Genomic DNA, 27689 nt, shown 5'->3' with positions numbered 1-27689 from the left:
ATTTGCAATAAGGTATTCTTGGTAGATCACATTTACAGTTGGACAAATTGTATAACAGCTATTTAACTGAAGTCTTTGGTTTCCCTATTTTTGCATGGCTTATAAGCATTATTTTGATCACACATTTTTCTCTCAACATGGTATTCTAAAGTTAAAAAGTTGCGCTTATTGATCATTAGATGATATTTTCTATTTTTAAATAATAATTTCATTTTTATTTGATCATGTTGACACATCTTGAGTGAATGCTGAAGGGGGACGAGGTAGCGAGAGACAATTTTCAAGGTGTTGGTTTGTCTTTACACCTGATATGGTTGTCCTTACATCTCCAAGACAACCTTTGTCTTCATTTAATGTTATATATGGTCTTGATCTGAAGGAATTTTTCACCCTGTAATTCCTCTTGCCAAGAATTTTCACACACATATTTGCATGTTTATATGCTCAACATAAATATACAACAAGAAAAGTTCAGTGGGATTTGGTATGTTTCCATCATTGAGTTATATAGGATGGTATGTTTCCATCATTGAGTTATATCGGATGTGAGACCACAAGGTTTGCATGTCTATTTATGCAATTGTGTTTATCCTTTGTTTAGAGATGCAATAATAAAAGCTTACCCTGTTTGATATAGATCCATTTTCGATTTATACAGAATTTGAGGTCACTAGATTTTGCATGTTGGTGATCAAAGGAGCTCTTCATGTGCAATAATTATCGAAGGATATAATATGAGAAATTTCATGACACAAAAATCAATGTAAAGTCTTGCTTTTAGTTTTAGTAAATTGATGTAATTTTAAAATGGCAATCCATTTGTTTCCAACAACCAATGCATATTGACTAGAGGGTTATTGTAGCAGGCAATATCAATGTCTCCACTTCAAAGATGTCAAAGTTGGTATTTACCTACTTAGAATATTTGTACGTGAAATGATGAGGTCAAATGTCCAAATCTTTCAGTATTCTCTAGAAGATTATGGCACTACAGAACATAATTGGCATCATTATTATATTAAATTTTACTTAAATTAGACTGAGTAGGAGGTGCTTGTTAGTCTTTATAAATTACAATCCGATTTTAGCTAATCTGCATCAGATTGTTTTAAAAAATAGATGGTTCTTTAAATAGTTAAAGCACTGAATCGAGTAATATAGTTGAAAAATTAATGATACTGGGCACTTTGCTAAAGATCTTTGTTTGATCTTTTGTTAAGAATTAATATCCATGTGTATTGAGTTTTACTTCATTGTGTGTTTCATGTAAGGTGTGAAAATCTACGATATTGATGTTCTTTCCTCGTGGAAGGGATTATCTATCTATATAAATGGCTTCAACTCTTGTTTTTTTTTATGACTAAAATATCTCCACGGTACAAAGATTACATTGTTGTGCACCTTACCTTCCCTCCAAGCATAAGGAAATCTTAATGGATAACTCACAATATGTATTTATGCATCAACATTTTGTTCCATTGCACATCATAGGAAATTTTTTTTGTCAAGTAATCCACTCATAATTCATTATATAACACATGCATGCTCACAGGTTTTCCACAATCTTTGACTAGTTTTCCATTTCAGATATGATGGTGGAATCTATTCTCTTATGTATGTCCACATAGGTGACTATTAATGTGTGTAAATTATATTTAATCAACAAGCTTAAGAAGAAATCAATGTGGGAGTAATGAATAGGTAAGGGTGAATCTAATAATAGGTGGAGTCTAAAGAGAAACCATAGATTTTCAGCAGTGCAATCTATGTGTTCTCAATGTTTTGGTATAGAGCTACACCATTTAGAGGAACTTGGGGGCACATGTATAGAGCTAGACCGTTTAGAGGAACTTAGGGGCACATGTATAGAGCTAGACTGTTTAGAGGAACTTGGGGGCATATAAGTTCCAGGGATTCAAAGCCCATTCAAACCATGGGTTATGGTTCCAAGGAGGGAACAACAAAATCCTTGATGTGATGTAGCAACATTGATGGTCCTCTTGCCTTGGCAGCAAAAGTGAACCTTAGAGTTATCAGTGACAATATCAAAGGTAAAGTGAGATTTGACCCTTCTATGAATGTTTCAAGTAAGTGTGATAAACCTATGTAGGGAAGGGGGGATCAGAGGGCGTATTTGTCACTCAGGAGGGTTTGACTAGACAGGAGAAAGAGATCTTTGACCCTTCTATGAATGTTTCAAGTAAGTGTGATAAACCTACGTAGGGAAGGGGTGGCAAGTGGGATAAAAGAGCGTATTTGTCACTTGAGAGAGGCAGCTGCTTTGTGGGTCGAAGCTTGGATTTAGAAGAGTCAATAGGGTTTGACTAGACAGGAGAAAGAGCTTCAAATGGAGAGAGTAAAGACCTAACTAGATAGTTCTATAAGAGGTGAATTGTAGATAAGAAATTAGAGCGATGGATAGCTATTGTTTCAAGAGAGCAAGACATGTTCACCAATTTGACCGTTGCTACAAAATCTCTCTCAGTGCTAGAGTTCCTTTCTCAATAGTGTTCTTTTTACTGCTCTTGAAGTGATGAAAGCCACCGCTTGATATATATTTTACTATTTACACAAAGAACAAAAGCAACCAACTTCATATCATATATATTTAACTATTTACACAAAGAACAAAAGAAACCAACTTCATATAATAGCTATTGTTTGGAGAGAGCAAGACATGTTCGCCAATTCGACTATTGCTACAAAATCTCTCTCAGTGCTAAAGTTCCTTTCTCAATAACCTTCTTTTTATTGCTCTTCAAGTGATGAAAGCCACTGCTTGATATATATTTTACTATTTACACAAAGAACAAAAGCGACCAACTTCATATCAGCTACTGAAATATAAATCCCTCATCAATATGGAAGTAGGATTTGTACAAAATCTAGGTTCATTATAGTACAATCTTAAGATTCTTTAGGTTGGCAAGTAGAGTACCTAAAGAAAAGATAACATAGAACAACATATTCTCAAAAGAAAAAATCTTCATGCATCATTAACTTCAACATAATTCTCATGATTCTTTCAACAATTATAAAAAATCATTAATTAATACTATATGATATTGCCTTGAAGTGTATTTGATGTAATTGCTAGTTGTAAGTTTTATGATATATATATATATAGAATTAATTGATTAATTTTATTAACTATTTCTTACAAACTCAAGTAATAAGGATACCAATCCTATGAGCCTATTGAGTAAAGCCAAACTCTAATTGCATTGGATATACAATGTAACAAGCATACATTCAACTTATTGAAGAGTTGTTACATTCAACTTATTGAAGACAGTGAAACTCTAACTTTATTGCGGGAACTCTAACATTGTTGACATTAAATAGCCAAACTCTAATTGTGTTGGATGTACAATGTAACAAGAATGCTAGTCTTATTAGCTTATTGAAAAGATTGAAGCCTTATGAAAAATAGTGAAACTCTGACTTAAACTTTGACTTTTTTTTACATGGTATATATTTGAGATCCAACACAATACCAATAACCATTCTTTATTTAAAAAAAATGGTTTTAAATTGAATTAAATTTATATTATAAAACTAAATTTATTTTATTAGTTCCAGTTTATTTTCGAAAAATTTTGTTTATAGGATTTTATTATAGTATTTCTAATCAATTTTAAGATAATCTAGGTTATTAATGTTTTATAAAAAGTTGAAATATATAAAAATAAGGTTCACATAAACAAATTTTCTTAAAATATCATAATAAAAAGAATGAAATCCAAGTAAGCCTTGGAAATGGAGCTACTTGAAAAACTGATCTCACGCTACTACCCATATCAAACCTACTCCAGTAGATTCGCCAGGAAAGACGGCACCAGCCAAAAGGATCAATCCCGACAAATACAGGTAGCCCTCCATTATCTAGCGTCTGTGTCGTCCGTTCATACGGAATGATATCGGTCGACTAATTTAGAGTGCACTCATGCCAATCAAATGCGTAGAGGAAGTGGTAGGCGGAAGTATTCAAGGAAGTGTAGTTTACGGTTCTTTTTAAAGGTCCCGGAGATAATATATATTTAACGTCGTTGAATTCAAAAAAATATATCTAAAATAAAATATTTAGAAAACAAATATTTTATTAGACATATTTTATTTTCCATTTTAATTTACATAATATTATTTATTGCGTCATATAAAAAAATACAATATCATTAAATGAAAAAAATCAGTCACACCCATTAACTAACATGACACAAATTTTCCTACTCTAATATATACTATATTATTATTACTAACTTAAAACCTCATGTCCTAGAGGTCCAATTACAATAAACTTCATAATTTACCTACAACTAATTTTTTTTTCTTTCCAATAACATATTTTTTTCAGATATCCCAAACAATATTTTTTTGAACTACATTGTACGCTACAATCCTCCCCTAACACAGCGAATAATAAACTGCACCAAATGTAACAGACCATGATGGATTCCCTTATGAAGCAAATGGTAGAACGCCAACAGTCCAGCAGAAATGAAGCTTAATGTGTCCAAACATGCACATCTTTGCATGCAATACTCTTCTTTTCATTCTCTTCTACCTGCAAATTATCACTTTCTTCACTTTCCTCTTCCCAAGCAAGCGAAGGAAGAGTGGATCTGGGAGGCGCGGCATTACGAAGTCTGTAGGTGTAATATACAACACTGCTCTTCCCTGTAAGCTCCTGTTCGCTTATCATTTCACAAGTATAGCCCTGCGGCCAAACTGCTTTGGTCCATGAAGATTGACACGTACCAGTATTGACATGAACTGCAATGGAGAATATGATAGGCCTGAAACAACTTAACACCCTCTCCACCAATAATTCCAGGTCGCAATCCTTGGGATCATATCCCATCGCCTCAAAGCTTGCATAACTGAATCCATCCTCAGGTGTTACATGAATTGTAGATAAAGCTGGTCCTTCAATTGCATTCATGGAGTACCCACATGGGTCAAATTCAAAATCGCAGATCTTCGAATTTGGAAGGATTTTGGATATACCGGATTTAACCGTCATTTCTGCTGCAGAATTCAATTGATCCTTGTAAAAGAGACAAGCCTGCTTCCGGTCCAGTTGAGTCATGCACATCTCCAGTGTATAAACTGGGTCAACAGGAACGCCCGATGTTAAATCGTGGGCAGAAGCGGAGTAGATATGCCAGTTGTAAGAAGTACCAGAATCTTCCATAACATAAGCCATGCTACCAGACCCAAGAGTTCCGAAGTACTTATCCAGATATGAGACTTCCTCAGAAAAACTGCGGTGAGGAAATGACTGGGCTCCAGGAAAGATGAATGTTCCACGAGTGTATTTAACAGTTTTAACAGAGAGCGACAGGCTGCTTGCATTGCTCAATATCAGTGGGATGGAAAGCAGCAGTTTGGTTGTCCCACAGGTCTTGAGAATGATCTTCAATGGGTAAACAAAGAGACTCGATTCTGACAGCACATATGAATGAACATGCTCATTAGAGAGCTCAGAAACAATGGTGCATTCAGCTGCTTTGAGAATTTCATCCAACTGGGCTCGAGTGAGTGCCCTTAGGCCCCTTCCCTCTGGTTCAGTAAAAAATGAAGATGCAAAGAACTCAATCTCTAGTCGTTTTTCAAATCCTTCAAACCCAATTGCAGTCATCGGGGGAACTGTTTCCTCAGAAGCCATACTCATTATGAATTACAGACTAGGTGAGAATTTGCTTTCTGGATTGAGAAAGTAGTAGAAGAAAATGGACTTTAAAACAAGGTAGTTCTTGAAACCGTCATGGGTGAAGTTGCCACTAGAGTGGAATGGAGAGCTAATCCGACAGTGGTGCAGTGGAGCTGCAGACGGCCAGCTCCCAGCAATCTAATTCTAACTCCTAAACCTAATATTCCTACTCTACAGATCTCAGAAGAAAGTATTAGGATGGTTTTCGGAGGCACTGCACAGAAATACAAACCACAAGACCAAATTTCAGATTCAAATAATATCAACAAAAACATCATAACGAATATTGTACATTCTTCTAGCTATTTCCTACTATTTAATATCATTACCTCTTGCTGCTAAAAATCATTTACGAATTCTGTAACACTATTTGATATTATACGATTGCCGCTAAATGGATTCATTACTCTTGTTTGATATATATATGCATTAGCTACAGGAACTTACGTTGGAGTAAGCAGCGCTGCGGAACTTCTCGATGCCACCAAGAGGTCGAACGTCTTCAATTTTGTAGCCCAAAGGAGTTTCGTATTGGGGATAGTTATTAGTAGACGTCTTCTTCCCACCGTTGGTCTCCATCACAACATTCGCACTTTTCTGAAACACAAAACAAGCAGCATCGGGGATCAGCCAAACTGATAGAAATTAGTGCATCTAAATTGTTAAGAAAAACTGACAAAACACATATGCCGCGGGAATTGTAAACGCTACATTAAACACAAATAGAAGTAATAAGAGCACAGAATCCTCGAAAACTTGGAAAAAGTGGCCTCCAGGGCTGGTAACAAAGCAGCCACAGAGGAAAACACTCCCAACATGCATTAACAGGTCAGAAGTAAAAATGCACAGGCATCCAAAAGCCCTTTAAACAATTGGGAAAAACACCCGAAAATCAAAATCATGAGAAAAAGTAAAAGATAAGAAAAACAGATCCACTAGGATAAAAATCTTGCAAACAAAATAATAGTATTGAAACGAAAACATTGCTTGTTTAACAAAATGCGGATGAAATCAGCCTAACAGAAATCTAAATTTTCAATGCTCGAGCAAAAAAAACAAGAAAAGCATAGAAATAAATTCAACTTTGACATAAAATCGTTACCAGGCCGGTCAAAAAGTCATCGAGACAAGGCACATATCAAGCTTTCACCGCAAACCCGAGACTTATAAAAGAGCAGCAAAAACCCTAAAAGACGCGAACAGAAAATCTCAAAAACCTCTCACCCTCTGGAACCGATGGCGATTGAATCCTGGAGACGTCTCCTGTACGATTTCCGCGACGACCTGCAACAGATTTATGATCGAAACCGATAAACACTACGAGATGAGAGCAATAAACCCTTGTGAGAATAACAGAAAACGAATAATCTCTCCTCGGATTTAAATGACAGCGAGACAATTCAATACTTCCAAGCGATATGGAGCATGGGGAAGGAAACGGCGCTATATATAGAGGCCGGCCACAATTGGGCCGATAGGAGGAATGCTAATTTGTGGCTCACAATGAAAGCCACGTGGTATCCCTGGTTGAGCCGTTTATGACCGGCTGGACTCTCGGGGACCTTTTGGCCACTGGCATTCACATTTTTTCAGAAGGTCAGACCCTCTTGCATGTACAGGACAACTCAGTATATCTAATTTCAAAATATTGTAAATAAAAAAAATTAATATATATAATATATAATTAATATTATATTTAAAATAAATAATCAATCGATATTATTTTTGGGCATTTGGATGTAGTTTTAGTGGATGATTCTAATAATTTTCTATCAGATTTTATTGAATTTAGGATTAATTTTTTTTGTTACTCTATTAAATTTAGGATAAAATTGATTGAAAAATGTCTCACCTAGGAAAGAATTAATTTAAATTTATTATATTTTAATGTAGATATTACAAATCTATAAAATTAGATACTAAAAATAACAGTTACAAATTTATTAATTTTTGAATGGATATTAAAACTAACAGTTATTGCATGCACAGGACAACTCAGCATATCTAATTTCAAAATATTGTAAATAAAAAAATTAATATAATTAATATATAATTAATATTACATTTAAAAAAAATAATCAATCGATATTATTTTTGGGCATTTGGATTGTAGTTTCGCTGGATGATTCTAATGATTTTTTATCATTATTTAGGATTAAATTCTTTTATTACAATCTATTAAATATATGACAAAACTGATTGAAAAATGTCTCAAAAAATTAATTTATAAAAAAAAAAATTTAAATTTAAATTTATTATACATTAATTTAAATATTACAAATCTATTAGATACTAAAGATAACAATTACAAATTATTATTTTATTTTTATGTTAAGTTTTTAAATAGTATAATTTTTACGATTAACTTTTATTGAAATAATATATTTTTATAATTAATTATAATTTTCAATTTTCCATTATAAAATTTAAATTAGTAATAAAATTAAAGTTAATAAAAATAATTTAAAACTGTTTTTATTTGGTTAAGAGTTTTTCTTTATCAGATGTGAGGAAATAGGATAACGGCTCAAAACCTAAAGGCACCTGACAATAGTGAAATCCTGCAGTTTTCTTTAAATAACAATGATGAGTCAATAGTGCCCAAGACCCATAGGTATCAAGCAAGAGTGAAACCCTGCAGTTTTCCTTGAATAACAATGATGAGTCAGCTTGCATTCCCTGATAGCAACTTGAGATGGTTGTCCTTAGTGTTGTTTTGACCACTTAGTTATGATAGGTTTTTCACCCAAAGAAAAAAAAAAACTTAATCTACACTCATAAATACTTCTACACTATATTTAAAATATAAATTTTTGTCCACTAAGTTATGATAGGTTATAGATAGAGGAGGAATGACCTGTTATAGACTTTTATGAACCTAATGTTTCGGACTACCAAGTGAGTCCATCATCAGGGGATGCCTCAATAGATATTCTCAAGATATTAATGATTATCCATGAGTCCATCATCAGGGGATGCCTCAACAGATATTCTTAAGATATTAATGATTATCCATAGTCCATCATCAGGGGATGCCTCAATAGATATTCTCAAGATATTAATGATTATCCATGAGTTGTATTTCAGAGTATATAAGGAAAGCAGTTTCGCTCTGGATTCTCAAGATATTAATAATGTATCCATGAGTTGTATTTCAGAATATATAAGGAAATCAGTGTCGCTCTGGATAATCGTAATTTCTCGAATTCTAATGTGCTGTCCATCATGTCCCTTCCATAGTAGGACTTGATGTTATTAAATAATGAATCCATACAGGTGACAAGTTTTAGATAGAGGAGGAATGACTTGTTATAAAGTTTTATGAACTTAACCGTTCAGACTACCAAATGATCCATCATCAGAGAATGCGTCAATAGATATTCTGAAGATTTTAATAATAAGTTTTCCCACCAAAAAAAAAATTAATCTACACTCATAAATACCTCTCCACTATATTTAAAATACAAATTTTTGTAAAACAAAACTAAGAACACCCAATTTATCTGTATCCAATTTAACCCCAAAATTATATTTATAAATAAATTTCTACATTCCTCTTAACCCTTTAGTATACTTGTGTTGAATAATTAAATGAAATTCTTTTTATTTTTATTTTTTATTTTTCATTTTATATAGATATAAAATATTTAATAATAATTTATAAATATATACAGCTTGAGTGGGCCTAATGGTTAAGAGCATGTGTTTCCTCCTAAGAGGTCACAAGTTCAAAACCAGAGGGGGGTAAAGTATGTATGCCTTCGTAGACTTAGCAGTCAAATCGCTGCGCGGAGGTGGGTCCCTTGTCCCACAAACAAGGGGGTCTCATACACCAATTTGGTGTCTGGCTTGACTGTGACCTTAAAAATGGATATTATTATTATTATAAATATAATATTACAAATTAAATAATAAAATTAACATCTAATTTTTTTATATTTTATCCCAAAAAATAATTTATAAATTTAAATTATGAATTTCATTTTCGTCATTGGAAATTTGAATGAATATATTTTTTGCCAATATCTTTTAATCTTTCATTCATTATTTTTCATTATTCTTACCCTAATCATAACCGTCCTCTCTCTATTATTGGTTGAATCATTGCGACCTATAATTGAAACTGACATGCATGTGTAACATCCCGCCTTTCTCTCAATCATGCACACCCTTTAAATTTGAATTTTTTCATGTGGAGGCGTCGTCCTTAGGACGACTTGTTTTTTCCTTTGTTTTTGTTTTGTTGGGTGCTTTTTTGTAGATGAAGAAGTTTTCGACGTATTGTTGTGTGGTTTTCTTAGTTAACCGTCCTATAACTTATATCTTATTCTTTCTTTTCATTGGCATTCGAGGTGCGAAATTGTAGGGCAATCGACTTATGTGCAGGTAATCTGGTTCGAGGAAAGAGAATATATGGATGTATATTAGTACGAATGGTTAAGGTTTAGTATAGATATATTTTAAATATAAATTTAACATTACGTTTTTTGAATGTTAAATAGAGTATGTATAGGACTAAATAAAAAAATTATCCATAATTTTTTTTTTTTTTTTCTATATTTAGATATAAATTAGTTAACATAGATCTTCAGATAGTTTATTTAAATCTCCCGTTGAAATATTTTTAAAAAGTATAAAATTGAAACATCATTCACATATTTTTTTTACTTCTAACTACTTTACAACATCTTCATTTTTTTAATTATAGTCAACATTATTTTTTATCTAGAATATAATTTTTCATTTTAATTTTTATTTTAAGGGGCACAGATGGATGAACAAACTTACACATTCTTCTTACTAGGTTGTAAAATAAGTCTTAGGTCAATAAAGAACCTCTTACTGGGTTGTAAAATAAGTCTCAGGTCAATAAAGAACCAGATGTGTATATATAAGGAAGACTTTTAAAAGTTAAAGTTATATATTGACGTTTTAAAGTAATTGTCAAATTAATAATTGTCAAATTAATAGTATCACTGATGCAAGTGATGTTATTAATTATAGTTAAGTAATAATTTATAGGACTTAGTATTATAGTTTAGTTTTAATTATTTTTATAATGGACTCACTTTGTAGTCCGAAACGTTGGGTTCAAAAAACTCTATAACAGGTCATTCCTCATTCCTCATCTATATTTTTATAATGGTTAGATCGGTTGAATATATTATTAGTATAACTAGTTAAGCGTTGGATAGCGAAGATAAATACACATCAATTCTTTTTAAGTAAATTATGAATTATTGAATAATATAAGAATTATTAAAATGAATGTTTTATAAGTATAATGAGGAGATAGAAATTAATTATATATTTCATTTTTCACTAACTTTATATGTGGTTATGAACAAATTATATATTAAACTTATAATTAATGTGAAAACATAGTAATAGATTTAGAGATGTAAGAAACATATATTAGAAATTTCATTATTAATGTAGAAGAGATAGAGAACTAGAATATTCCAACATCTTTTATGCAAATATAAAGTCAAAATTTTGATAATTTTTTTTTTTATTAAAAGAGATTAATTTACAAATAGAAAGCACAAATATAAGAGTAATAGAATTATATAATATAATTTCTTTCTATTAAAAAAATAAAAAATAAAAATACTAAAACATAAATTGGAATATGGTTAAAAATACTGGCCCTTTTTAACTAGGATAAATATTGTTATCGATATCATTTCCATATAAATTCATCGTATCATGTGACATGTTGACTCCATAATATGACTTTAAACATAATAACTTAATATTATTTTAAAAACAATATATTTTTAGTATAAAAATATAAAAAAATAAAATAAAACCGTTTAACGTTACAAAAAACAAATATTATATTATCATTATAATATTCAAATGTCATATAATACACTCATACTGTGGGTATTTTCTACATCATGTCCGTATTATAAGTTAGCTGAATTTAAGATGGACCACCAATAAGCCCTTTTCCACGCTAAAATTATCCTTTCCCAAGACAGGGAGAATGATTATTGTTAAAATCGAATTATAAATCATGTGAAGATTATTTAAATCAATATAAAAAGTGGTGCATTTAGTTATGTATTTACTTACATATTACGTACTTAGGTCTGGATGAACGAACCCGGTGTGACTTACCTTTCCTAGAGATATAAACATATTGGTAGTACATTCACATTTTTTGTTTGTTTAATATTTAATGAATATGATAATTATATATAGTGGAAGAGTATTTAAGGGAACTTTTATTTTAAAACATTTGTGTTTCTTCTTATATTAGATTAAAAGATGTTGGAAGGAGGATCTACGTTTTGAAGTTTTTGTGTTGGGTGATCTCAAGATTAATAGGAGGATCTATGTTCTAAGGGCTTTTATTTGTCTATTTGACTTATAAAAAAATATGTGGTTTTTATACCAATTAAATACATATTTAATATTTTGAAATAATTCAAATAAAATTTAACTTTTCCATTTATTTTAATAATCATCTTAATCAAATCAATGTACTTTATTTGATTCCCCCACAAATTCTTCCCTCCTCAACCAAATGTTGACCAAAGAATCGCATTGCACAATGGGCCATACTACATAAACGGATGCAGGCAAATCTTAAATGTTATAGGCACATGCTAGAGATGTTTTTTTGCTTCAAGGATTTCTTTGCATATTTCCTTTTTTCACATTCCTTTTTATATCATGAATCAAAATATGGTTCCTCTTCTTACATCATATAACTATCACAAATTCAAATATAGGCTTTTGATATTTCTAATGTGAAAAAGTTTTTTTAATAGTATGAATACAAAATTGAACCATACAGAGAAAATGAGTTGATTTAACAAATCTAATCAGTCATATGGAATTTTATGGTTTTTTATATTTCTTAATATTATTTTTCATATTGAATCTACAAATTCATTAAATCAAAACTTGACTAAATTGAAAGGATTGTTTGGGAAGTAACATGTTATAAGAGGATATTAATTGTAGATTGAATCTACACATTCACCAAATCAAAACTTGACTACATTGAAAGGCTTGTTTGGGAAGTAACATGTTATAAGAGGATATTAGTTGTAGATTGTGCTCATTAGTCCGAGCACTTACAGTTTTCACAAAATCTAAAATTTCTTCACTAAGGTCAAAGTATAGGACGATTGTAGCTAAACAATGTCACATTAATAAAAATGACTCTTACTTGGCTCTTTGCACTCTCATCAAACTCATTGCTTGCTACTTTGTTTTTCTTGTGTGCCACCATGAATGTCCTTGGAACTATATAGGAGATGTCATCCCTTGATTATTTTACTTCTACATTTACCAAAAAGTAAGATAGACTCATACATATGGGCACTCTAAAGCCTTCAAAGGAACATTCAAGTTTGTTTCTAGTTAGGGCACAATGGAGTCGAAAGATTTAAACAATTGCATCAAGAAATGAAAGGAGATAGAAAATGAGGGTAATGAGGAGAGAAAGGAACAAAAAATCATTAGTTCCTCCAAAGAAATGTCTCAAATATCTTGTTTGGTGATAAACCTAAGAAAGAAAGGTGCAAATGTGCCTATTAAAAAAAGCTAAATCATGATGAACGTAAGTGTATGAAGAAGCAAGTTGGTTACCTAAGAATATTCTTGGGAAAAATCATGTTAGGCTCTTAATTTATTCAAATACACTTCATAAATATTGGAGTCTTCTAATGCATATGAAAATATAAAGTGGAGACGAAAGAGCATGGCTCAACCTTGTACTAGCTGCAACTCCACCTTCTATATGCGTGCTTTATTTATGTGCTTCACAGCACATAACGTCATATCAGGATAATTTTTCATCTTTGGAGCCTTATACTATAATGAAAATTTTGATTAGTGATAACACTCCTATTGAGGTGTGTGGGAGATGATGTATTGATGTGGATGATGGGGAATTCTAGGATGTCCTTTGCAAGCTTTCATTATCAACTAATATCCTATAAATTTACCATAACACTCACTTTAGTTGAGGAAGGCAAGTTAAGTTAACTCTTGATTTTATGTTGATTAGTGAGGTACATAATAGTTATATAATTGTATCAGAACGAGTAGATCATCAAGCTCAACTATATCTCTTCTCACACGTCACTCCTAATTCTTCTTGTACTCTTCTTCTTACTCGTTCAAAAAAAGTAAGGAGGGTTGTGCCATGAGTGGTTTGTCCATCTAAATTACCACTATTTACAATACCTCAGTAAACAAGGCTACCTCAAGTTAATTTTCCCGGTGGTGTTTGCTAGCGATATCATACTTGGTAAGCATCCTTAAGAGAATTCTGACATATGTAAGGTTAAAAAAGATACATATATTATGGAATTGATGCACGATGAATTCATTGGTCCATTAACTTCTATCAACCTACCTAAATATACATTGAGACTTTAATTGATGATTTTTCTAGGCATACTTTGGTGTGTTTTCTAGACATATTTTCTAGGCATACTTTGGTAACAACCCTGGTGAAAAATTGATGTAATAAAGTTAAAAACAATAACCACGGATGAATGGGTCACTTATTCCAAGCTGAATTTTGGGCAAGACATCCTAGGGAGTGTTCATTTGGTTGTTTATGGCTAAGGAAATTGGCAAAGGTGGTGGCTAAGGAATTAAAAGGCATTTTTGGCACATTTATTTATGAAAATAATGGAAATTAGGAGAAAAAGGAGGTGAAAGGTCATAGGTTACATGTGAGGAGGAAAATGAAGGGAAATAATGGAAAATGAAGAAAATAGAGGCCTCATTCATAAAACGTTTTCTGAGGATCTATTGGTAACCTTTTGTTAGTTTAGTGTTGGAGTTCTCTCTCATACTCTTGGACACTTAGAGTTTTCTTAGAGCACTCTTGGAGTGTGTGGTATACTTTGATTCTTGGAGCAAGAAGGCAAAAGAAAACTAGGAAAGCGCAAGGAGGCATCGGGATCAACAACTACATCAGATTGGCTTGCTCATACCGAGTTGCATGTATGTTTCCTTCACTAGTTTTGGCATGCATGGCACATGCATGTGGTTTCTTGGTTCTAAAATGTCATTAGCATCGAGGATTTCCTAAATCGACAGTGAGTTTCCTATCCTTTCAATTTCTTGGATAACCATGGTGATTGTGGGTTTACTTTCATGATTTGTTTTTGGTTGGTTATCATGATTCCTTAGCTTGGGTTGAGTTATTAGTTCCTCGAAGCCCTCGTTGGACAAACACTCTAGAAGCACTGTAACAACTTGGGTTGAGTTACTATTCCTAAAAGCCTTGGTTGGACATATGCTCTCGAAGCCCTTGGTGGGTTGAGTTACTAGTCCTTAAAGCCTTTGTTGAACAAACGCTCTGGAATCCTGATGACAACTGTGGGTTGAGTTACTAGTCCTGGAAGCCTTGGTTGGAACAAACGATCTGGAAACCCTAGAAGGCTTACATGGAGACCAATCTGATGATGGTTTTGTGATGTTTGACTATGAGGTGGAATGACTGTTTGATGGGTTGAGGTGGATGGCCTTTGGAAGCCCTAGATGAGTTTTGATTGATGTGTTCTATGAGATCCCACATTCATGCTTGGAATATGGCACTAGGGTGAATGGCTGAAGAGAGATTTGGCTAAGCCATTCTACGGTTGGGTGGAAAGTGGTAGTCCCATCTCTAGGTGGTTCATTGCATTCATTAATGAGAAATCCTTTCCCTTGATTTTTCTATATGTAAAGGTATTGATGTATTTATGGATTTGATGGTTGTCATGTTTATTGTATTTCTATCCCTATTATGCTGGTTATATGCACATTTTATGACAACAAACATGTATGACTTTAAACATGTTTTCACATGTATGTGAATGGATAATGTGTCTATGACCTAATAGATGATAATGCAACAAATGGAATAAGGGAACAATGGTTCATACAGATTCTAAGATAAGTATGAGATCCCTACATTTAACTCTTTTATTTACGCCTGTAGATTACATGTCGATGATATGTTTGACGAAATGCTTGTCATGGCTATTAGGGATCCAATCAAGGTCTTGAACAAGTATTTTATTTAGTACTTCCATTTTCATGTTACTTTACTAATTTGAAGAGATGGATTAGTTATTGGCAATGTCCTGGGCTCTAAGCCTAAAAAAAGTGGCTTAAATCCAGGGGTTGCTGGCACAGTACTGATAATTTTGGTCCATAGTCACTGGCAGGCAGGCCTGTGAGAGTGACTTTAAGTTGTTGGTTGGTCCCTTGCCCATAGCATGAGAGTGACTATGGCCCAAGAGACCTAAAATAGCAGTGGGACCCAGGGACAAGCTATCTGAGTGGCTAACTTGTCTTATGAGGGTTCTGTTGATGATGTTAGATGTCTTTATGGTGTGTTTTCGTCGGTTCCACTTCCTTAATGTGACTTACGAGGTATAATCATATCATAGTGGCCTCTCATCGCATGCTTACCCCAGATGGCCAATTGCTTGGGTAGATATGGGAGGAGGGTGTTACAGAGTGGTAACAGAGCATGGTTCACCCCTTAGACTGGATGGGCTATGTGTTAGTCATGCATGCATGTCAGTTGCATGCGTGTCTTTTACACTTATATACTTGTTACATTTGCTTGATGATTGATTAGGGTTGTAGTATGGTTATCATGGAGAGTTTGTTATTGATTTCATGAAATGTATTTGAAATGAGTATGTGATTGGCATTGTATGGATTACATGTCACTTACATTTCAATTTCATGGTACCTACTTACAACCTTTTATGTTAGATTACATTTTGAATATTTTGATTACATGCATCAGTATGGTAGGTTGATTACAAGAACTGATCGATTATGTCCGACTACATGCGGTTATGCGTATTTGTAGTTAGTTTTGCATTAAATATGCATATTGTTGGTTGCATGTGGCAATGTGTACAATGGAGTGATGATTGTTGTCATGCATGAGGTCATAACATGCATTGTTGATATGGCCTTGCATTGATGACTGGAGCCTAGTTAGAGTAATCTTTATGAGTTGATACATTTAGTCGCGTATGCCTATATGTTGTTATAATTATGCTATACATGCATCACGATGAATTGGTAATATTGAAAACAAGGTATCCTCCCCAAGTTATGCTAAGGTACATTAATTATTGTGATTGGTTTATCTGACATACTATTCCTTGCAGGAAGAAATATCAAATGGCTAGAAAGATGGTTGACTACAGAGACTCTCCCTATGAATCTAAAGAGAAATATGGTGTTGGGAACTCTTCCGACTTGGTAGTGACACTGAGAAGTTTAAAGGAATAGATCATGAGTTGTAAGGCAGATAATGATAGAATCATGCAGTCACATGAAAAATTACCAGAGGTAAATGCACTCATAGTTCAGAGCTTGTGGGATTTGCAGCGACAGGGGACGCCTCAAATCAGTCGTGAGCAGGAGAAAAAAACTAATGGGGCATATGGCAATAGATTGCATGGCGGTCACTGATCAAATAGAGATGACACAATTCAAGATGGAAAATTGTCGGATGCTCCGGAGAGGAGAAGGGTTAGACATAGGTATGATTCTAGTTCTGATTTAGATAGGCACTATGATTGTCATCGATATCATCCTTATAGGAGGAGTGATAGGGGGTATTTTCCAGATGAATTTAAGAAAGTGAAGCCACCTACTTTTGATGGGGAAATGAAGAAACCATAGGATGCAGAGGCATGGCTGCTTGGCATGAGGAAGTTCTTTAGGTTGCATGATTATTTAGAGAATGTTAAAGCTAGAGTAGCTACCTTCACTCTCAAAGTTAAAGCGAACATCTGGTGGGAAGATGTGAAGAATTCAGGAGTATTCATGAGGAAAATTTGTCTTGGAGTGAGTTTGAGCGACTATTCAAGAAGAAACACTATTCAAAAAGGTACTTTGATGATAGAGAAAAAGAATTTTATGAACTAAAGATGGGTTCTATGATAGATGATGAGTACACTAGCAGGTTCCTCGAGTTACAAAGATATGTTCGTTACCTCACAGAGGAGAAGGCTAAGATTCAGAGGTTCATTAGTGGATTACCAGTTGTATTCAAAGAAATGATTGAATTCAATGAGCCTAGATAATTGGAGGAGGCCATTCAAAAGCTAAAGCATTGCTATGAGAAATCGAAGCGCAGAACTGAGACTAAGCCAATCTGGAGAGGTAATGAAAAGAACAAAGGAAAATGGGATAAAAAGTGAGAAAGGTTGCAGGGTACATATAACAAGGAGAATGTTGCACCACCTAAGAGGTTCAATGCATCAAATAGAGGATAGGGACATAGAGCTGAAAATAAGAACAAGGATGGAGGCTAGAAGCCTATAGAGTGTTGGACTTGTGGCAAAGACCATCGTAGGAGAGATTGTCTGTAGAATGAGGGTGCTATACCCCAAATATACAGTGCATAGGAGGCACAAACTATTGGTGATGTACGAAAGAGTATTCCTCATAATACAGACATGGACAACAGGAAAGTAGAACACTAGGCATCTATCATTGAGATGGATGGTAAGATTTGTGATCAAGTTATTTCTATTTTGATTGACCTTGTATTTAATTATATCTATGTTAGTCCTAACTTGGTGGATAAGTGTGGGTTGAATAAGGATTTTCATGCAGAGTCTTAGTTAGTGCAATTGGCTACAGATATGAAGAAGCGAGTTCATCTTTGGGTAAGAGCTTGAGCCTTTGAGTTAAATCGTATGCCTACTGCAACACATTTTAATGTTTTACCGTTGGGTTCATACAGTATGTTGTTGGGCATGGATTTGTTGTATCTACATAGAGCCAAGGTTGACTGATATGACAAGGCCATTGAATGTGTTTATGACAATGGAGAACCAAGAGTCATGTAGGGTAAGACAAATCAGTTAGGATGGTGACAACTATGCAAGCAAAGCGCGGGAAAAGGTGCAAGCTATTTGCAGTAGACATTTCTAGTGATAAGTGTACGAAGGTTGAGGATGCATGTGTTGAACAAGTACCCAGTTTTACAATAGTTCAATGATGTATTTCCTCGAACCATTACATAATTTACACCTCATAGGGAGGTAGACTTTTCTATTGAGTTAGTGCCCGGGGCAGCTCCAACATCAAAAGCACCTTACCAGATGAGCACACCTGAGTTGGTTGAGTTAAAGTTACAGTTGAAGGAAATGTTGGACAAGGGGTACATTAGGCCAAGTGTATCACCTTGGGGAACAACGGTCTTTTTTGTGAGGAAGAAGGATGGTACCCTCATATTATGCATTGATTACAAGTAGTTGAACAAAGTGACTATCAAGAATAGATACCCTTTTCTGAGGATTTATGACTTGTTTAATCAGTTGAAAGGAGAAGCAGTGTTCTCAAAGATTGACTTGAGATCTGGATACCATCAGGTATGCATCAAAGAGGAGGAAATTTACAAGACTGCTTTCAGGTCTAGGTATGGGCATTATGAGTTTGTTGTTGTTCCATTCATTTGTTTTATGAATAGTGTGTTCATCCAATTTGGATAAGTTTTTTATTGTTCTCATTGATGATATACTGGTATATTCTAAGAATGAGGAAGAACATGCTGAACACTTAGCAGTAATGTTGAGGTTGTTAAGAGAGTATCAGTTGTATGCTAAGCTCACAAAATGCAACTTCTTTCAAACTGAGGTACACTACTTAGGACATGTTGTCTCCAGGGAAGGTATTGAAGTAGATCCAGAGAAGATAAGGGTCATCATGGAGTGGGTAGCTCCTAATAGTGTGGATGAGGTGAGATATTTCATGGGTCTGGAAGGACATTATAGGAGGTTCATCAGGAATTTCTTGTGGATTTCTTATCCCATTACATCTTTACAAAGAAAAGGTAAGAAGTTCGAATGGACTGAAGAGTGTGAGACTAGCTTTGAGCAGCTTAAGCAGTTGCTGACATATGCACCAGTACTACAGATTACAGATCTGGACAAAGAGTTTGTAGTATGTAAAGATGCTTGCAAGAGAGGGCTTAGTGGAGTCCTTATGCAGTATGGACATGTGTTATGTTATGAGTCCTAAAATCTAAACAAGCACAGGAAAAACTATCCAACACATGATCTCAAGTTGGTAGAAATTATACATGCATTGATGACGTGGACACACTGTCTTCTTGGTAGGAGGTTTGTGTTTATGAGTGATCACATTGGGCTAAGGTATTTGTTTGACCAGCTAAATCTAAATGCCATGCAGGCTAGATCGTTGGCCATGATTAGTGACTTTGACATCAGAATTAGATACATCAAAGGAAAGGAGAATAGAGTGCTAGATTCTCTCACTAGATGGATAAAGGTGAATTACTTAGCAACTATGAGCTCTTATGGTATAGGTTTATAGGACATGATCTTGCAGGAAAGACAGTAGGATCTTTGATATATGGAGATTGTGCATAGGTTGTAGCAAGGTGATAATATAGGTATAGGTACAGGTCATGGTACATGTACATGTGTAGGTATAGGTACAGATACATGTAGAGGTGGAAGTATAGGTACATGAATAGGTACATGTGTATAGGTACAGGTGCAGGTGCACAGGACGTGGATTATTGTCTTACGACAGATGGATTGGTCAAGTTTCAAGACAGGATATATGTGTTAGATGACAGTGACCTCAAGAAGGTGATCTTGAGTGAGTTTCATGCGAAACAATATTAGGTCACCTAGGTTACTTGAAGACACTCACAGCAGTGAAGAGGTATTACTATTGGTCAAATTTGAAGAGGGATGTAGCTGAGTTTGTGGCGAGATGTTTTGATTGTCAGCGAGTGAAGGCCGAGTGTATACATCAAAGTGGACTGCTACAATTGATCGCGATTTCGGAGTAGAAATGGGAGGTCATTTCCATGGATTTCATCATAGGGTTTTTGAAGACAATGAAACAACATGATTCCATCATGGTCATTGTGGAAAGGTAAACAAAGGTTGCACACTTTGTCCTAGTAAAGTCTACATTCTCAGCTAGTGATGTACCACAGGTATTCATCCGAGACGTGGTTAGACTACATAGTGTTCCAAATAATATTGTATCAGATAGGAATGCGAAGTTCACTTCCAAGTTTTGGAAGGAGTTATTTGCAAGTTTGGGCACAGAGTTGGCCTTCAGCACAACTTATCATCTACAGATGAATGGACAGACAGAGAGGGTCAATAGGATATTAGAGGACATGTTGAGGATGTATGTGATGCATCATCAGCAGAAGTGGGAAGAGTATCTCCCTTTGGTTGAGTTTGCATACAACAATAGTTATTAGGAGTCACTGAAGATGAGTCCCTTTGAGGCAATGTATGGGCAGAGTTGTAGCATTCCCATTAGTTGGAGTGATTTGGTTAGCAGGGTATTCATTGGACCAGATATGTTGGAAGACATGGAACAAGACATGCAGGTGATCAAGAAGAATCTTAAGGAAGCACAAGATAGGAAGAAGAGTTCTGCAGACAAGAACAGGTTGTTCAAGGAGTTCCAGGTTGGGGAACAGGTGTACTTGCACATCAAATTGAAGAAGATCTCCTTGCGGATTAGGTCATGTGTCAAGTTGGAACCACAATTTTGTGGACCCTTCAATATTATTCAGTGGATTGGGCTAATAGCCTATGGACTTGCATTGCCTCAAATAGTGAATGTTCGTGATGTTTTCCATGTCTCATTACTTAGGAAGTATGTTGAATATGTTTATCATGTAATTGATTGGTCTGTATTGCAGGTGGAACCAGATGGAGAAGTCTAGCCGGAGCCTCAATGTATATTGTAGAAGAAGGTGCTTATGCTCTGGAACCGAGCAATAGAGCAAGTTAAAGTGTAATGGAAGCACTTTGGGCTCGATGAAGCTACATGGGAGATGACTGATCAGATGTGGGCTATGTATCCTTCCTTGTTTTTCGATTGAGGCATGGTGGTTTTGTATTTTCTTATGGTGGTTTGGTATTTTCTTATAGTGGTTTGGTATTTTCTTATAGTGGTTTGGTATTTTCTTATGGTGGTTTGGTATTTGCTTTATGGTGGTTTAGTATCTGCTTATGTTAGTTTTGTATATGCTTTATGGTTATTGATATATGCTTTATGATAGTTGATATATGCTCTATGATGTTTTAATATATGCTTAGACATGATGTTTAGTATATGTTTTGATATACGCTTTGGTATATGATTTGGAATATGTTTTGGTATCTATATTTTGATGATGTTTCTATATGTACACTCGTGTATGGATGTTAATATTGTAACGAGTTGTGTTATAAAGCTCCAATATGCATATGGTTGTCATGTTAATATTTTATCATGTGGTTATGTTATCATGATGTTATGATGTCATATGAGTTGGTTCTCAGCACGATGATCATTGTAAGTGCCGTAACGAGCTGTGGTATAAAGCTCCACTATGCGGTATGTTTTCATGTTGTCATGATATTTTGTCTTGAACAAGTCTTTCATTATAAATACTACATCGAGATGTGTTATAAAGCTCTATGAGCAGTATGTATTCTTTCAATAAGATGCTAAGGTATATGTATGATTGAACACCAAGGAAGGTGTCACCCAAGGGGGAGGGTTTTGTAACAGCCTCGGTGAAAATTCCATGTAGTAAAGTTAAAAACAATAACCACAGATGAATGGGACACTTACTCCAAGCTGAATGTTGGGCAAGACATCCTAGGGGGTGTTAATTTCATTGTTTATGGCTAAGAAAATTGGCAAAGGCAATGGCTAAGGCATTAAAAGGCATTTTTGGCACATTTATTTATGAAACTAATGGAAATTAGGATAGAAAGGAGGTGAAAGGTCACAGGTTATATGTGAGGAGGAAAATGAAAGAAAATAATGGAAATTAGGAGAAAAAGGAGGTGAAAGGTCACAGGTTGCATGTGAGGAGGAAAATGAAAGAAAATAATGGAAATTGAAGAAAAGAGAGGCATAGTTCATAAAAAGGTTTTTGAGGATCAATTGGTAACCTTTTTTCAGTTCAGTGTTGGAGCTCACTCTCATTATTCTCTCTCTCTCATACATTTGGACACTTAGAGTTTTCTTGGAGCACTCTTGGAGGGTGTGGCATAATTAGATTCTTGGAGCAAGAAGGTAAAGGAAAATCAGGAAAGCATAAGGAAGCATCAAGACCAACAACTACATCATATTGGCTTGCAGATATCGAGTTACATGCATGTTACCTTCACTAGTTTTGGCATGCATGGCACATGCATGTGGTTTCTTGGTTGTGATCTGTCATTGGCATGGAGGATTGCCTGAATCGATAGTGGGTTTTCTGGCCTTGCCATTTCCTAGACAACCATGGTGATTATGGGTTTACATTCATGATTTGTTTTTGGTTTGTTCTCATGATTCCTTAGCTTGGGTTTAGTTATTAGTTCCTAAAAGTCTTGGTTGGACAAACATTTTGGAAGCCCTCTAACAACTTGGGTTGAGTTACTAGTACTGGAAGCCCTTGGTGCATTTAGTTACTAGTCCTGGAAGCCTTGGTTAGAAAAATGCTCTAGAATCATGATGACAACCATGGGTTGAGTTACTAGCCTTGGAAGCCTTTGTTGGAACAAAATGCTCTAGAAGCCTTGGAAGGCTTGGATGGAGACCAATCTGATGATGGTTTTGTGATGTCCGACCGTAAGGTGGAATAATTATTTGATGGGTTGAGGTCGATGGCCTTTGGAAGCCTTGGATGAGTTTTGATTAATGTGTTTTATGAGATCCCACATTCATGCTTGGGATATGTGTTATAGACATTTTTGTGCCCTACAACCCCAAGCATGAAATGTCCATAAACCAAGGGCTCCTAAGTCCCTAAAAGAGTTGTTCTAACCCCTAAAAGAACAAGGTCAACAGATTACAGCTTCTCCCAGAAGTTCTCCACCAGAAACTGCTCAGAATTGGTCAAAACAGGATCATTGCAGCTGCTCCATTGGCTAAGTGTGTTGCATCTCACCTAAATACATTGTGAGGGTGTGTTGCATTTCAAAACTCCCTTCTGTGGGGTGCGATGGGCGAGAAATGACAAATGGCAGTGTCATTCCGCGAGGTGGAGAGGCAATGGAAGCTTCCAGAATCTTCTCCTGTGACACTTGCCTCACTGAATTCGACCAAGGATGAGTAAGAGGCCCTCAGTCTCCAAGTGGAAGCAAGAACTGACAGAGAGAAGACACTAATCAAATCACAAGCTGACTCATCCCCCTTACAGATATCTATATATGGATCCCTCATCCTAGAGATCCAGAGGCTGGAATTTTGCATATTGTAAGGAATTGCTGTTGGTTTCTAGAGAAAAACATCAGATTGTTGGGTGATCTATGCTTTGTTTGAGGTGAAGAGGGGCTTCTTTGCTGGGAGGTTGATGTTGGGTCAGAACAACTAGTTGTAACTCCTCCTGGATCTTTTCTTGTTTATCAATAAAAGCTATTTGAGTTTTCCTCCATGCTTTTGTATCATTGATGCTTGTTACATTTGTATGGTCAATTTAAATCTGATCCTAAGTTGTTTATGAATATAGATCCATGTCTTTGTATAGTGCTATGCTTCTGTGATCTTATAGGTACTTTGTGAAGCTGGGCATGCAAGGGAGCAGGTAGTTGGGGACTATCAAAGAAGAGAGGGATCGAATCAAAGGATTAGCGCAAGACAGAGGTTGGTCTTTCTATTCCTCTCTATCTATAATTCGTAAAGGAAAAACATAAGTAGATTTTCTCTGTTTGTTTCTAAGGCAGCTGTCACACCTTAGTGGGATAGAGTAGTTCTATATAGACACTTTTCCCTGTAACAAAATGGTGACTCCGCTGGGGATCGAACCCAAAATCTCTGGTTTAGTGGGATAGAGCAGTTCTATATAGACACTTTTCCCTGTAACAAAATGGCGACTCCGCTGGGGAGATAATTAGTTTGTTTGTTTATCATTCTTTATTGTTTGTTTCATAAACTTACAAGTAGCATTTGAACTGCATTTGCCATAACAAATGCAAAGTAGATAACTGCTGCTTCAATCCATCCACTGGATCTGTTTATAATTTAAACAACTGATTCACAAACTATCTGATTGCCCTTGTGATAGCTCTTAGATCCTCCTTAGATCTACCCCTGATTGTTGCGCTGTTGATTGCTTTTTACTCGGCCAAAAACCAAGAACTGAACTGCAAACTGTGACCCAGAACCTGGACAGAGTCTCGTTTCTGGCCCAGCACAGGTACTGTTCAGAGATTCTGAATTTCAGCGCACTTCCCAAAGGGACAACCTGCGCTGCATTTCAGATTCCCTGTGTTACAGGTGCACTGATCAAACTAGCTCTGTGCAGCTGTGGCTTCTGTGCTTCATTCTTTCCAGTTCTATCCCTGAATTTTGCTGCCTGTGATCAGTATATGTCTGCTTGAAACTCCTTTTCCTTGCTGTTATTCCGCCTCCTTTGTACAAAAGAACTGTAGATGTTTTTGTGTGTTTGTTGAGTCGTTTACAGTTTTCCTTTGCAAATGTAACATAGTCGTACTGTAATCCTTTGATTTGAATCTGTCGCAAGTGTCGATTTCAATCATAGGAGAAAGTTTGATTGCTGTTGATGGTCGATTATCCTGTTACTATTGCTTTTGGTCTGAATTTGTAATTTTCTAGTGTCAAAAACAAGTATTCATTTCAAAATCGTAAGGTGTCGTAATCATCTCTATTTTTGATTTCGAAAAGAATCTTGTTTATATTTGTCGCTTGAAAAGAAATTCAGATTTGTACATCAACTTTCTTTTTAGCATCTATATACTAAGAAAGTCGAAAAACAAATACATGCATGTGCATTTGCATATAGACAGTCTGTTTGGCTTGATTTAGGAAAGTGCATTTACAGTGTGCTCTTTGCTCTTTGTGAAAAGATTCTGTCTTTCTTTTCCCTAGTAGCTAGGATTTTCATTGCACAAAAGAGATAAAAAGTTTGTTTATCATATTTAGATTGCATTTTAGGAATTACATCTACATCTCATGGTGAACCCGAAAGGCAAAATTCTTAAACAAGATCAACTTAAAATAAATTCAATGAATCTAACAACGCTTTGGAACTTTACGCACAACATTTAGAGGTCTAGGCTAGAGACGTATTCCGGCGTCGTAAAGCCTGGTAACTGTTGTTCTCACTGATGGTTGGGTGATTCCTCCACTTTGAGACGATAAGTGCCAGTACGGACTTGTGCTCCCACGTACCGTCGAGTATATTTTGGGAGACCCCTATAGGCTTAAATCCTTTATCCATAGGAAGCCGTGTCTGCCGCCCTATCGATCGCAATGCACTGAACACAGCATTCGGGAAGATTGACTGCCGTACCATAAAAAGTATTCTGCAGTTTTGCGATTGGTTTGGTACTCCCTCTACCTAGACTTCCAGAGTAGTCCCTTTCGTTCCTTTTCAGACTCCTTAACGGAAAAGGTCCATCTGAGCACTTGTCACTTCAGGCTCATTAAAAATCGAAGGCAACTAGAGTCATCTTTTGTTTTTTCTCGACTCTTAAAAACTGAAAAAAAAAGTTGTGTCAAAGCATCTAAAATTCATTCAATTTGGAAACATACTTCCCCTTTATTTTAGTTGATCAAGTAATCCGCAATCGTGGAAGAAAGTCAATTGAAACCCCGTCGTTCGCGGAGGCTTATGAGTCAACTGTCTTTGTCTATGGAATCGAAGCCAGTACGGACAAAGCAAACTCGTTTAACCGATTCCAAATCTCCTATTAAAGTTAGAACAAGTGTTCCAACGACATCAGAGACTTCGGTTACTCCAAACATTTCTGGAATCCCTGCCTCTACAGAAGAAGTTCAGCAGCTACAGAAGGGTAGTGATACTGATCCTAGTCTGAGAGTAAACACTTGTGCTACCGAACCAGTTCCATCTAAAACCGGTTCGGAGAGTCTTTCTCTTCAAACATCTGTCGCCGCCGATTTCACACCTTCTTCGGCACCAGAAATATTTTACGGACCTGACGGTCTTCCCCTTCCACCTGGTCTGATTGCCATAGAAGAAATTGTAGAAGATCCTCAAACAAGTACTCCAATGCAATTTGGAGTCGGGATCACTCTATATCCTTCTTCGTCAGAAGTTAGTCTACCACCAGCGGAAGCTCCTGTATAATCACTAGGTAATCTTTTGGATAGACTACAAATGTCTGAACAACCGTCAACATCTAGGATTGTGTCGCCTGACACAGCGATGGCAGAACTCCCTGCTATCACTCCCACAATGTTCGCCGGTATACCATCTGTCCCGACTAGCTCTCAGCCACTAGAAGGAGCCCACTCAGGGGCTATTTCAACAGTATGGTCCGTTCCTGTTTGTTCATCCGGAATAATATCTGGAAACTCTTATGTTGAGTCTCAACAAATTGATCCATTTGGAGGTCAATTTGGGCAGTCCGGCCCCCAAGGGCAAACAATTCCCTTGAGTTCTGGATTACCACCGTATGGGGGGCGGTATACCCTTTCATTATCCCCTCCGGGAGGATATCCATACGGGAGTTCACAACAACATTTAGGTTATACTGGAATTACCTCAAGTGGTTGGGTACCTATACTACCTCAACAACCAAGAGTGGTATACTCAATGCAACAATGCGTACCTATGTCGAATATCCCGTCTACGCCAGCTATTGTGACGGTGTCGCAAGTTCAAGCGCTGCCTGTTGTATGCCAACCTCAGGTTTCTCAGGTTGTAATGCAATAGCCCCTTGACCCTGCGACTCAACCACAATCGCCGACTAGTGGAACGACACAGGTTCAGATGGGTACAATTACCCCTCATCTTGGTCAAATTGTTAGTATCGGGCAACAGCACATGGCTTCGCAACCATGGATGGTGCAATACTAACAACCGCAATTCCAACAAGTATACCAAGGTTCTGAGCAACGCATCTTTGCTAACGGTGGATAGCCGTACATTCAAAACGGTCAAAATCAACCATTTTACAATGGTCATGTCCACCAACCTTACCAAACATACCAGCATCAAATGCATTAT

The 27689-nt window shown here is 35.7% G+C and overlaps 1 pseudogene; it reads right to left on the bottom strand.

Moving 5' to 3' along the window:
* Positions 1-4315: 4315 nt before the first annotated feature.
* LOC149166801 (S-adenosylmethionine decarboxylase proenzyme pseudogene) lies at positions 4316-5921 on the bottom strand (annotated as a pseudogene).
* Positions 5922-27689: the final 21768 nt, after the last annotated feature.

This window comes from Pinus tabuliformis, chromosome 5_1, assembly GCF_031772625.1.
Source record: "Pinus tabuliformis cultivar Carrire ecotype Pingquan chromosome 5_1, CPIR1, whole genome shotgun sequence".
In the NCBI taxonomy this organism is placed as follows: domain Eukaryota; kingdom Viridiplantae; phylum Streptophyta; class Pinopsida; order Pinales; family Pinaceae; genus Pinus; species Pinus tabuliformis.
Note: the sequence above shows the minus strand (reverse complement) of the source record. Positions and strands in the feature narration are given on the sequence as shown.